This window comes from Physcomitrium patens, chromosome 4 (genome assembly GCF_059467195.1).
Source record: "Physcomitrium patens ecotype Gransden chromosome 4, ASM5946719v1, whole genome shotgun sequence".
Taxonomy (NCBI): Eukaryota; Viridiplantae; Streptophyta; class Bryopsida; order Funariales; family Funariaceae; genus Physcomitrium; species Physcomitrium patens.
Window position 1 is genome coordinate 15,756,235 of NC_143413.1, and position 13,941 is coordinate 15,770,175.

Consider the following 13,941-nt stretch of genomic DNA (forward strand, 5'->3'; position numbering starts at 1 on the left):
TATTATTGGATGAAGATAATTTCTTTTGATTAAACATGCCTAAATTTTCTTTCATTGAATACTAAATCTTTGAAGATGATTAGCTGTTTTTTAATATAACTTAAACAATGATAGGCTTTATATTGTTTGTTATAGCCTACTAAAATCATTTTGGTAGATTTTGACTTTGGTTTAATTTTATTTTTGATGTATAAATATGATAAATATTTAATTTTTTTAAAATAAGAAATATTTAGTTTTTGATATAAATTAAATTAAAATAATATTATATAATGCAAATCTTGATACAATATTTGATTTAAAATATGATTTGTAGCTTAAATAGCTTCTTCTTATAAAAAAGATGATAATTAAACTTCTAATAATAATTTTTTATAATTTCACAAAGATGACTTTTTTTTAATTTTATCATTTGATATGCTTTTTTTGGTACATAGATGTGATATTTTTGGATTGATTTTTTTTGTATAAAAATTATTTAAATATCTCAAAAGTATTATTTTTATTAGTTTAAAAAAATCATGATTTTAAAGAATAGTTGTCTATAAATTTGAGTATATATCTTGATATTGTCATGGATTTATATGGAAAAGGTCTTCATGAATATAAGTGTACTAATTCAAATAGCATGGTGGTTGAAGGGAGGCTTTTTTTAAAAATAGAATGGTGGTACTAATTTTTTGAAATACATGTTTTACAAGTGAGTTAAACTTATAATAAGAGATGTAAACTGTGTACCATATTCTTGTAAGAAAGATTATACAATAATTGATAGTTGAGATATATATTTTATTTTTGGTAGAATTTTATTTTGTTAACTTGTATTTAGTCAAGATTCATTAAAATTTGTAGTATATAAGAATATAACTTTCTAAGTAGAGAGATATGAAGCCTATAAAAGCTATGATTTCATTTCCTATTGCTTGTTAATAAGTTTTTATTTAGCCTTGTCTTAAAATAAATCTAATAATATTTTTAATCAAATAATATCAATATCTCTAGATTTATAAGTTTTCCAATTGATATATTTTTACACTTACTTTGTATGTAGAAAACATTGTTTACTATTTATTTTCATTATGTTTGATATTTGATTATCTAATTATAACTTAAGAATTATTTCTTTTGATAGTGATTGTGGATTGTATTTCAATTCTAATATTTGTAGGTAGGTTTTTATTTCTTGTGAGATAAGCCTTAATTTCATAATTTAAGAACAAATTTTTAATAGAATACGATAGTGGCATTTTTACTTATGCAATATAGATTTTTTATAATTTTATAAGTACCACATCTTTTAATATTATATATTTTTTATATTATGGTTGATTAATTTTTTGAATCTCAATTGTATTGATGGAATTCTTTCACGAGCTTAAAGAGCTTTTTTGAAGATTAGCTTCTAAAAATTTAAGCTTATTTTTTTATTGTCAAATCTTGTAGTCCAATTATAAGAGCTATTACATTTGTTACAATTGCCTCTACTAACTACTAGTGTTCTAATCAAAAACTCCTATGTGGAGCAAGTCTACTTTTGAAATGATTTTGAAATAACTTACATCTTGTTATTGGTTCTTTTGAAAAACCTTAATTAGAGTTATTGAAGTTGGTTTCGACTCTAAAATTCCTAAAGAGCTATTGTTGAAATGTTTCTATATAATATTTAGATATAAATAAAACTTTTTATTAGAATAGAATGGTTTTTTTCAGGGCTATTTTATTGTAGTATCACACTTTGAGTGACTGATTTTGAGTAAAGGAGGGCCTCTAAGTTATGTGCACAAGCAAAAAAATTGGTTGCAAATTCCAAGGTAATAGTTTTTTAATTATTTTCTACTAATCTCATAGATGTTGGTTCCAATTTTTTAAATTTTACTAAGCTTTTTAATCACTTTAGTTCTAAGTGTGGCACTTTTAATCTATAATTTTTGTAGCTATCAATGCAGCTGATGAAACTGAGAATGTTGAAACTACTCAGCCATATGCTTTTGGCTCTTTTAAGAATATCTTAATTTCTTATTTATTCTTTTTGATCATTGAAGTTAAAACTATATAGCTTATTTTTATTTTAGAGCTACCTTTACATTCAAGTATGTTTTGTAGTACAAGTTACAAAAATAAGTGTCTTAAAAGCCAATCTAATTTGTAAGAATAACCTTTGTCTCTACCAAAAATATATCTTGAGATAAAGATTTATCTCTATCAAAAGTTGATTTCTGTCCTTTAAAGGTTTTAAATTTATTTCTAAATATGTGATCGCTTCGTAGGTAATATTCAATGTCAATGAAATCAAATGTCCCATGAGCTAATAGAGACATTTAGACTTTTTTTGAATGTATAGGCAAAATAATGGCTCTTAAGGCACTAAAGTTACCTACTAATAAAAATAACCTTTTCTTTGATATCAAAACTAATAATAAAAGGCTAAATTTAATAGTTCTGTTTTTTTTTTAAAAAAAAAATAATAAAAAAAACTTCATTTCTATATATAATATAAAAGACTTATTTCACCTGAATGCAGCTTAAGAACTAATCATAAAGATAAAATATAAGAAAAAAAAACAAGTTAAATAGGTATGTTGATACAATTTAGACTACTTATTTTCTCAACCATGAGTGTGTGTAAGTACTTATTATGGATTTTGCCACTTTTATCTTAGATTCACCATCTATCCAAGGAAGTAGGGCTACTTCTTGGTGGTTGAAATACAAAGTTGTCTAAGAGGCCATTAAGCATCCAACACAGCTGATTTTTTCACATTATTGTAACAAGGCCATATCAACACCATTATCTTTCAAACCTCGTTTGAAGCAAATTACCTTAGATTATGTTCTTTTTCTTCATTGCCTATACCTTAAATGATTCTACTCTATCATAATTCAATGTGCCTAGACAAACTCATTATATGATCTTCATATCCGGCCATAGAATTGCATTGAAGGTGGCATCATTTTTCTTAATCTAAAACATCCAAAGAACCATTGTATAGATTTATACCTAGGCATTATGGAATTTGAAGAACCTTTGTAAAAGGCATTTAGAGAAGATGCTTTGGCACCATGGCCTATATGAATTAGTATTGGTGCATAATGAATTAAGAATATGGATTTCTTATTATTATTTATATTAAACTAAGAGATATTCTCAAAATTGGTGTAATATCAATTTATTAGTATGCTATAATCAAATTAAGCAACTGATATTAAGAGTCCAACTTAGGAGTATAGATGAATCAAGAGGATAATATCCTATCTAGTCTCTAGGATCAATTAGGTAATTATTTGAGTCAAACAATATTGCACCCTAGAAATCTTCTATGTTAAATATTATAATGGCATATATTCTATATTTAATATATAGCAATACATACTCAATCTTTGCTTCCACTATCATATTACGTAAAATCTTGCTTGAAAATATATCAAGCACTTGATTGTAGAAGGTAACAAAAATTTGCAACAACAAGTTCTAATAATTCTAATAAAATAATATATAAATTTTAATTAAATTTTGATAAACACAATAAAATATTAATCAAAATAAATTAAATTTTCAAATAAATTATAAAAAAAATAAAAATAAATCCTAAAAAACTTCTCAAAAAATCATAAAGAAATTATAAAAGAATCCTAAAGAAATCTAAAGAAATATAAAAGAAATCTAAAAGAAATAAATAAATAATAATCTTTGAAGAAATCTATAAGAACTTTAAAAAAATCTTTATGAAATCCTAAGAAAATCCTAAAGAAATCCAAAATAAATCCTAAAGAAATCCTAAAAAAACTCAAAATCCTAAATCAACTCTAATTAGATTCTAAATTCTAAACCAATCCTAATCAAATCCTAAATTATAAATCAAATCCTAATCAAATTCTAATCAATTTCTAAAAAAATCCTAACCAAAATCTAACCAATTAAAATTAACTTTAATCAAAACCTAATCAATTAAAATTGATCTTAAGACAATTTAGGACCTCAATATCTATTAAATAAATCATTGATCTTGCTTAAAATTTTACACACCTTTCAATCTCTTAATTAAAAATAAAACAAAAATTTAAAGAGAATTGAACTTACAAAATAAAAGAAAAATGTCATAATCTACTTAGATGTCAGTCCGCCTCCATCTTTGATCTTAATATTGATCTTCTAGTAGCAATAATTCTTAATTAAACTATTAATGTACTCTCAAATTTTATATAAGTGTTGAAATCCAAGTCAACTATTACCTCAAATAAAGATCTTTTCAATCCAATTGATAGATTGTTGTAAATCTTAGATAATCTTATTAGACCTAAAAATCCAATTTCCAAGATCTTAACCTATTTTAACTTTAATAACCTCTAATCCAACTGTCTAATTAAGCTCAAATTTACAATATATATATTTAGTAAAATTATATTCTTAATTCAAAAAAACTTCACTCATAGATCTACTACAAAATTCACGAAATTTTCCAAATTATAAAACCTATTTTTTTTACAAAAATTAGGATCATCCAAAACAACCCTAACTTTACAAAACTCTTACAAAGTCATTATAAACTAGAATCACTCAAAACCAATGCTCTAAGAAATCCTAAAAAATCTTTTATCAAATTTCATTCTTTGATTTGAAAAAAAATCCTAAAATCAATATAGGTGCATAGTTTTGTTCCTTGGAGTCTGCTTTTGATCCAAGTTGACAACCAGTCTTCTTTAGATATCAATTTTAGATAATTTGAGGTAAATTTTTCTTTAATCTATTTTTAATTTTCTTCTAAATATATCTACATCAATTTCTTATCTCATTTATTTTAATTTGGTTTATTTATATTTCTACAAAGTAAATAGAAGTTCCTTCTATAAAAGGCAGCATTAAGATTAAATTTTTTACTATCTTTTTATAATATATTATTATTTTTTTACTATAACTTTTTACTAGCCTCTTCTATAATAACATCCATTTATTTATTTATTTTTTTTCATATAGTTGTATTACCACACAAAACCACAGTAGTGAAAAATTGATTATCAATCCTTGCATTTTTGATGAATTTTAGTCTGATACCATATAGACTAGAAGTTTTGAAAAACCAAGATTTATAAGTAGAATGATAGATGACTACTAGAGTAAGTCACCTCCAATCTCTTCTACTATCCAATAATAAACAACAATGATGTCAAGGACCATCCCTTGCCATGCAAAGCCAATACGATTTCAAACTTTGGAGCCACATTTTGCTTGACAACTTACTAAGAAAATATGTCTAAGAAAAAGCTACTACTACCTTGTGTTCTATGGTTGAAAATGCACAAGTCAAAATCATAATATAACATAGAGATTCAAAATACTTGGTTCATAGGCCTTCATAATTTATTTTGTCATGAAGGCAATCATAGCATCTTATAGATTTAGTATGCTAATTCCACCCTCTATTCTTGATTGGCACCATTGTATCTAAAATACTTTTGATCTTGCCATGTAAAGAGAACTAGACCACATGAATCTTTGGATTTTAGACCTATCTTTGTTAATATCTACTTTTGTACCACCTCAATGTATCATATATAAGTAATTTATCCATGGAAGCTTGTTAGAAGTAGTTTGCTAGTAAGTACAACTCTTCTTTCAATTCAATGTCAAATCTAAGCTAAGATAGAAGATCTCTAAAATATAGAATAGTTCACAAGTTGATTTCTTTTATTCCAAAAAGGGTGAAGGAAGTGTCATTAGTATATTGTGCTATGATTTACTGCTTATCTTCCATTGAAAGGTAGATGCCTTTGATCCTTCCTTCTTTGATTCTTTTTTTGACCATACTATTGAGAATGAGTTCTATTTGCATAGAAAAACTCTTTAGAGTAGGAGTTTTTTATATGCTTCCATCAAATCTTATTTCTTATTTTTTAACATTTTATCTTTTGTTATTCTAGGATCTAAAGTCGATCTACAATAATACTCAATTAGTCTTGAATTCTAAAGTCATATAGATCATTGTAAAGGATAGCAATGAGACTTGCTAATGGCTTCCAGAGTTTTGTTTCTTAAGGTTGTACTCCTTTATCTTTTGAATACAAAATTTTTAATAATTTTTTTCTGTTTTTCTAAGCATATCAATAAATCCCAAGTTTAGATAAGATGCCTTTATCTACTAGACTTGCAAGCAAATCTCTTTATCATTGAAAAAAGCAATGGTCATTTTAAATGCTAAAGATCATTGTTTCATTTCTTATACTTGAACGGAGCATTGTATTAGAAGATGGTTGATCAAACTATAATTTCTTCAAATTTGATTAATATTACTAGTAGAAGTTTAGCTTGTATTAGCAAAAATACATAATAATAATTTAACCAAGCCAATACTAGAGTTGAATTTTTTGTCCTATTATTCTATAAAAATCAAATCATGTTTATTAGTTTGAATGATTCTTCTACTTTCAATGTCAACTTGAGAAAATAAAAAATATATATTTTTTAATTAAAAATTAGATTACCATATAGGATCAATTTGTCCTTTTGATGCTTGATGAAATTTCAATCATCAATAAAAAAAAACCATCAATAGTCTTGAAAAAGCACTAAGAATAGATCTTATTATAATGTATAGTGATCTTTAATTACCATAAATACGTATAAATTAAAAGTGGTTAAATCACCTTTGAAGATACCTTTTAATTACATCTATTATGTTTTACTATACCAAGAGTGATCCAACAAATCAATTAGGTAGCTAATCTTGAGAGACATCCAGAGGTAGATGCCTTTGTTCTTTGCTCCTACATTGTTTATACTATGTATTTTTTTAATATAAGTAGCAAAGTCCTATAGAGCTTATATTCTTAGAAATAAAACATATCCAAGTATGCTAGAAGGAATCAAAAGTAATTTCCAACTATGTCAATTTTATTGACATTATTTATACCTTGAACATAATAAGAAATGGTTGTGATCTTCATATGGATGGATTAGAAAAAAAAGCAAAAAATAGTTTTGCTACTCAAAGGCTTGCAACCAAATTATTTCTTCTTAGAGTACAATTTTCTTGCAACATTGGTCTCATATAGTGATAAGCTAATTCAATAATGTCCTACTAGCAAGATAATTGGAATTCTATGAGCTTCCAAGGTTGATGAATTAAAAATCCTATACTAACATTAAACAAGTTTTGCTCTCAAAGCCACTCATAAAATTATATATAAATGTCTACTACAAGATTATGTACAAAAATGACAATGGACTAGAGAGTGGTAGAGCAAGAAGTTATCATGCAGATATATAATTATTTCAATAGTTATTCCAATAGTTACTCCAATAATTACTTAAATAATATGAATATGTAGAAGTAAATTGAGATAGATAAATTTTATAATATCTTGTAGAAAAACTTTCTTGAAGCTTTATAGATATAGAATTAATTTTATATATGTTTGTAATTAGTAAGTTAAAAACTTGGCTAATAAGTTAGCCATATATTATATATGTTGATAGCTTGTAATAGAAGTTAATTATGTCATATATGTATAAAAAACTTGCCTTGAAAATTAAGTCACATGTCTTAAAAATTGAATACATGTTGGAGGTCTTATAGAACATTTCCATGTAGCTTTTAATTAGATAATATATATAGAGGCAAGAGTGAAGCCTTCTTTGTTCTTTTCAATATCTTTTTAGTTCTTAGACTTACTTCAAGACTTTTTAATCTTCTTGTTTTTGGCAATAGCCATTCTAATTTAATATTATATTATCTTTGACTAATTATCTAATCTTTTTAAATGATACAAGAATATATTGATCTTTTGGTTCTTTGAAATTCATGTACTAGATAGTTTGACAAGAGTACTAACTCACTATTCTTGTTTTGTTTTAGAAGTAGATTATCCTACTTCTATTGTTGTATTTTGAAAGTTGCAGACTATCTACTTTTAAAAAAATATTTAGTTTACTAATATTGATTTTTTTTTAAAGAAAAAAAATTATACTTTTTTATAGAAATTTTTATTTGATATTAGACATTGTGAATTATCTTCTTTTCATTTTACTAATAGATTTATTTGAATGTTCTATAGAAGAAAAAATTATAGATAATACTCTTGGTAGAAGTGAAAATAAATTTATAACTATTGTAAATCTTCATGAGCTTGCCAACGTTGATAGGATAGAAATCTCAGGCATTTTTAATGTAAATCATAGAGTTATTATTTCTATGTCCATAAAAAAAGTCAATCATGAGGTTGAGAGTCTACATCAAGAAGTTATGCAATTGAGATAAAAAAAAATAGATTGAGTTCACAACTAATATTGTTAAAAAGGTTTGTATCTATATTATAAAGAATCCAAATACATTACTTAATATTATTAAAAAAAACAACATAATCAAAAAATAAGAAGCATGGTTACTAATAAAGATAATATATCAAAAAATAAGTTTTTTTTAACTATAATAGGAACTATGTGGCTAAAATCTTATGCAATATATAATAAAGGATATATTTTCTTATCAAATCTTTCACCTTATTTTATAATAGAAGTTTGCTTAGGTCCAAAAAATCACAAAGTCTTTGCCTTCTAAGATTAAAGAGCCTTAGCTTATTTTATAGACAAAGATTTCATCAAAATTTTTTATTAAAATTTTTTAATAAAATAAATTAATTAAAAAAAATAAATCCATATATGTAAAAGTCATATATGGTCATTTGTTTTCCTTTGGAAATGTTATCTATGAAATCTTTTTTTTTAGATGTAGCAACTAAAGATCATAATAGCTTATTAATATTTAATGTTACTAGATCTTTCTTTAATTCAATTATATTACAATTATTGTGTTAGAGAAGTATAATCCTGCAATATAATCTTGAAGAAGATTGGATTTCTTATAACCTTGATTTTTTTCATTGAATAGTTTAGGATTTTTCTAATCAAGTAGAAATCCATAAATCTAATACAATCGAACATTTATTGATAGGTGAAAGAATTTTCATACATGTTGTAAGGGAAGAATTAGCTTTTGTTATATACACCATACTTATTTTTGATAGAAGAAAGATTTCAAGTGACATTCCAAGCTAGTATCAAGATTATCTAGACGTTTTTAAAAAAAAAAATGTAGATATTCTTCTATAGTATTGTTTCTATTATTATTTCATTAATCTTCAAGAACGAGCTCCACCATGATTATGACTAATCTATAGCTTATCACAAAATGAATTCGATGTAGTCAAGAAAAATATTGATAAGAACTTAGCTAAGAATATTGTATGCCATCCTAAATCTCCAATAGGAGTTTTTATCTTATTTCTGAAGAAAAAAAAAATATATATATATATTACAATACCAAAGATATTATATTGAAAAGAGGGACTCAATTTATATTAAGATATTGATATCTTATTAGCTTGTATTTTATAGTACAAGCTAACAACATCATGCATATATAAGAAACTTGTCTTGTAACTTAAAACATAATTCTTACAAATTGGACATGTGTCAAAAGTCCAATAGAATGTTACTATATAGCTTTTATTTAGATAGTATATATAAAAGCAAGAATAAAGCCTTCTTCACTCTTGCCAATGCCTTTCTAATCCTTAGTCTTATTTCAAGACTTTCTAATTTTCTTGTCTTTGACAATAGCTATTCTAGTTTCAATACTATATTAATTTTGAATGAATATCTATTCTTTTTGAGTTATACAAGAATGTATTAAGTTTTTGATTCTTTGAGATTCATGTCCTTAATAAAAGTTGAAGCATCTTTTGAAGCCTTGAAGATAGTTTTTATTTTTGCATCAATCTTGTATTATATCAACTTTTCTAAGATATTCTTTATGAAAATAGATGCATCAAATTTTGTTAAGGATGTGGTGTTGTTACAAATAGGATCAAATGACAAACTCCACTTGATAGCTTTCCATTTTAAGAAATTTTTAGTAGCCAATATCAAGTACAAGATCCACAATAAAGAATTTTTTATAATCATAGATTCATTTTAAGAATAATACCATTACCTAGAAGGTGCTTTCAATCCAATCACCATATATATAGATCACAAGAATTTCAAGTATTTTATAGCAATATATGTTTTGAATTTTCTCGAAGCCCATTGAAACATGTCTTTATCAAGATTTGATTTCAAGATCACTTATTAATCTAAAAAATAATAAGGTTTGTGCAATGGCTTTTTTAGACATTCTTATCTTATGTCTAAAGAAAGAGATGTAGCTTTTGATTAACAAAGAATAATTTCCTTGAATTTAAAGTAATTTCATCATTCAACAATAAAATCAACATTTATTATTGGTTCAATATTTCTCAAGCAAGTTCAATCAAGTATGTCCTCTACTCCTTTTATTCATGATATTAGGCATAATTCTTTTAAGTTTCATAATACTTTTAATTTTAAATTTTAAAATAGTTTATTCTATTTTAAAAGATGATTATATATTCCAAAAAGTAAAGCATGATTATGTATTCTTCAAGCTTCTCACAACTTTCTCAGAATTGAACATTTTGGATACAACGAGACTTTGAAGCTAATATTGAGTGAATTTTGGTTGCCTCAAATATAGAGGATAGTCAAAAATGTTGTACAATTATGTGATATTTTTTTAAGATCAAAAACTCCTTATCATTGACATTATGGACTTCTTCACCTATTATCTATTTCAAAAAAAATATAGTCTTTTTTTCCATGGATTTTAGCACAGATCTTTCAATCTTAAGTTCTTATGATTTTATAATTATAATAGTAGAGTATTTTACCAAGATGGTATATTTTGTACTATATACAAAATCTATCATAGGTGAAGAAACAACAAAGCTTTTTTTTGACAAAAACTATTGCTATCATTGATTATTCAAGGATATTATATTAAATAGAAGGACTCAATTTGTATTAAGATTTTAAAAAATTATTTTTAAGATTCTAAAGGTAGATATAAAACTATCTTTGGCTTTTCAACCTCAAATTAATGGACAAATGAAATGCAATAGCAAGTTTTGAAGCAATATTTGAATTATACTACCAACTACTAATAAGATGATTAAAAAAATTTTTTATCATTAGAAAAATTTACTTATAATAATACCATATATTCCATTCTTCTATGCAACAAAAATCTTTTTTTGTTAATTATGAGTATCATCTACAACTTGATGTTTTAACTTTTCAAAAATTGATAATCTTCTAACAAAAAATTTGATAAATTATTTATTTGAGCTATATATAAAAATAAAGGCTCAATTAAAAGAAGCTCAAGAATAACAATAGACCAACATAGATGCCTATTTTAAAGAACGACCTCAATTCAATGTTTGTAATAAGGGATGGTTACTTTGTTGCAATGTGAAGATTAGCCATTCTTAAGACAAGTTGGATTATTATAAGCTTGGATCATTTCTTATTTATGTATAAATCAATCTAGTTGCTTATAGATTATACCTACTCAAATCTATAAAGATCCATCTTGTATTCTATAAGTCTCTTCTTCAACCATATAAGACAATAAAAATCTTGAAAAGAAAATAAATACCTTCTTCTTCTATAGAAATAGATAATAATCAAGAATTTAAGGTAGAAGAAGTTTTTGATTTAAGGCGCTACCAAAATAGGTTAGAATATCTTATTCATTACAATAAATATGATATTAATAAATACATATATGAGCTTGTTAAAAATCATGAAAATGTAGCAAAGAAGGCTAATGTTTTTCATTGATAATATCCATCAAAATTAAGATGAAGAATATTAAATCTTACTATAAAAGAAATATAATTTAAAAAATATCATATTTTACTTTCTATCTATATTTATAATTTATGTATATTTTTGGAATTAAAAAGATAAAAAATTAACAACTAATAAATTCAACTCAAGAGCTATTATTTATTAACTTACTAAACAAGACATTGCAATTATCACAATCTTTAAGACAATGTAATAGAGATGAAATTTTTTAAGAATAATATATTCTTTCTTAAATAAATGGCAAGATATAGTGCATTTGATATCATGACCTTAGAAGAAACTCCTAATGTTTAGTGATTTTACTAGAGATAGAAACAAACCTTGATAGTATTACAAATGTTTTGTTTGAAAGAAGTTACGAAGGCCTCAACAAAAATCAAATTATAGAGTGGTCTTCTTACTCTGAAATGGGACATTATTGATGACTAAGAGGACTTATTAACTACTTTCAAAGGAAAAAAAGATCAAAGTATGTAGCAAATATAATTTGTCATATCTTAGATTTCATCAATATATGATTATTGCTCCTCATAGAATTTATTTCTAAAAAAAGAGATAATATCATATACATACATATTTATTTCAATAGTTATCCAAATAATATGAATATGTAGAAGTAGATTAAAGTAAAAAAATTTGATAATATCTTGTAAAAAAGCTTCTTAGAAGCTTTATAAACATAGCTTTGACTTTATACATGTTTGTAGTTGTTTAATAGGTTAGAAACTTAGCCAACAACTTCATTATATGTCACATGTGTTGGTAGCAAGTAGTATAAGCTAGTTATGTAGTGTATATATAGAAAACTTGTCTTGCAAGTTAAGACAAGTGCCTCACAAGTTGAACACATGTTGGAAGTCCTATAGAATATTGTTATATAGCTTCTAGTTAAATAGTATATATGGAGGCAAGTGTAAAGTCTTCTTTACTCTTGTCAATGCTCTTCTAGTATTTAATTTTATTTCAAGACTTTTTAATCATCTTGTTTTTGGCAATAACCATTCTAGTTTAATATTATATTAGCTTTGAATGTTTATCTAGTTTTTTTTATTGACGTAAGAATATATTGATCTTTTGGCTCCTTGAGATTCATTTCCTTGATAGCACAAGGTTTGCTACTTTTTTTCTTTTTGTACTAAAATAGTCCCTTGCCAAATAATCTATTGTAAGGCAAAAGCAACAACAAATTAGGAGGTTTCAATAATTAATTGTGATGATAGTTTTTTTTTTTTATTGCTCACATTACCAAAAAGAGCATATGCTAGCCTTTTCTTACTTGTAAGGCCATACAAAAACGTTGGTCTACGGTAATTGAATTCCAATTGTTGTTTCCAAACAAAGCTCTCACATCAGATGCAATTTGGAGGGCCACCTTTAGAAACTCATCAAAAATACCTTTAAGTATTATCCAAGTTGGAACACATAATCCTTTCGGCAATTTGGGATCAAATCCTATCAATTAAGTTTGTAAAATGTAGGTGCTCCATCTGAATTGATGGGAGGTGAGGGTAAGGATCTTCTACATTTCCAAAATTTGATTGCATACAATTCGGAAAAATCCTCCTTCCAAGATGCGGCCCAACTCAACTTCTGCCGTTGTCCTTAGTTCTCCAATCCATAGTTCATGCAACTAATGCACCATTCCTGCTGGTGCGTTAATTTCAACGACCAATAATTACCAGTAATTCCGTAGCTCAATATCTTCTCAATCATGTTTGATGGATTGTGGGAGGTTGAAATACGTTTACGTGAATTTAACATCTGTGGTAAGGGATGTAACTGGGGATTCCGAGACTCCCTGGCTTAATTTTCTTCCTGGATAATCGGACAATTCGAAATATCTAACACCCATTGATTATACTCAAATTGATAAGATGAGCTGCTTTCCATGCTTGCTTAGTCCTTTCTGGGTTGCCGCGCTTCAATCTAGATTCAACTAGAAATAGACAGATAAGAATGCGTTTTGTCGTCTTTGATGGAATTAGATTGTCGGTCGTACATGTAAGGTAGATTCAGGTTTCATTGAGAAATTTTTTCCACATTACAGAGCAATTTGTTCAAGCTCCACATCAGCACGTTAATGTTGAGATCAAGTTCCCGGGAACAATAAAATGTTTTTATTTTGCTGCACGGGACATTTTTGAAATATCTACTTGTGACGGAATGTGGAATGTTGATCAGTTGTTGACATGTCTTTCATGTTTGAAGCGAGTGCA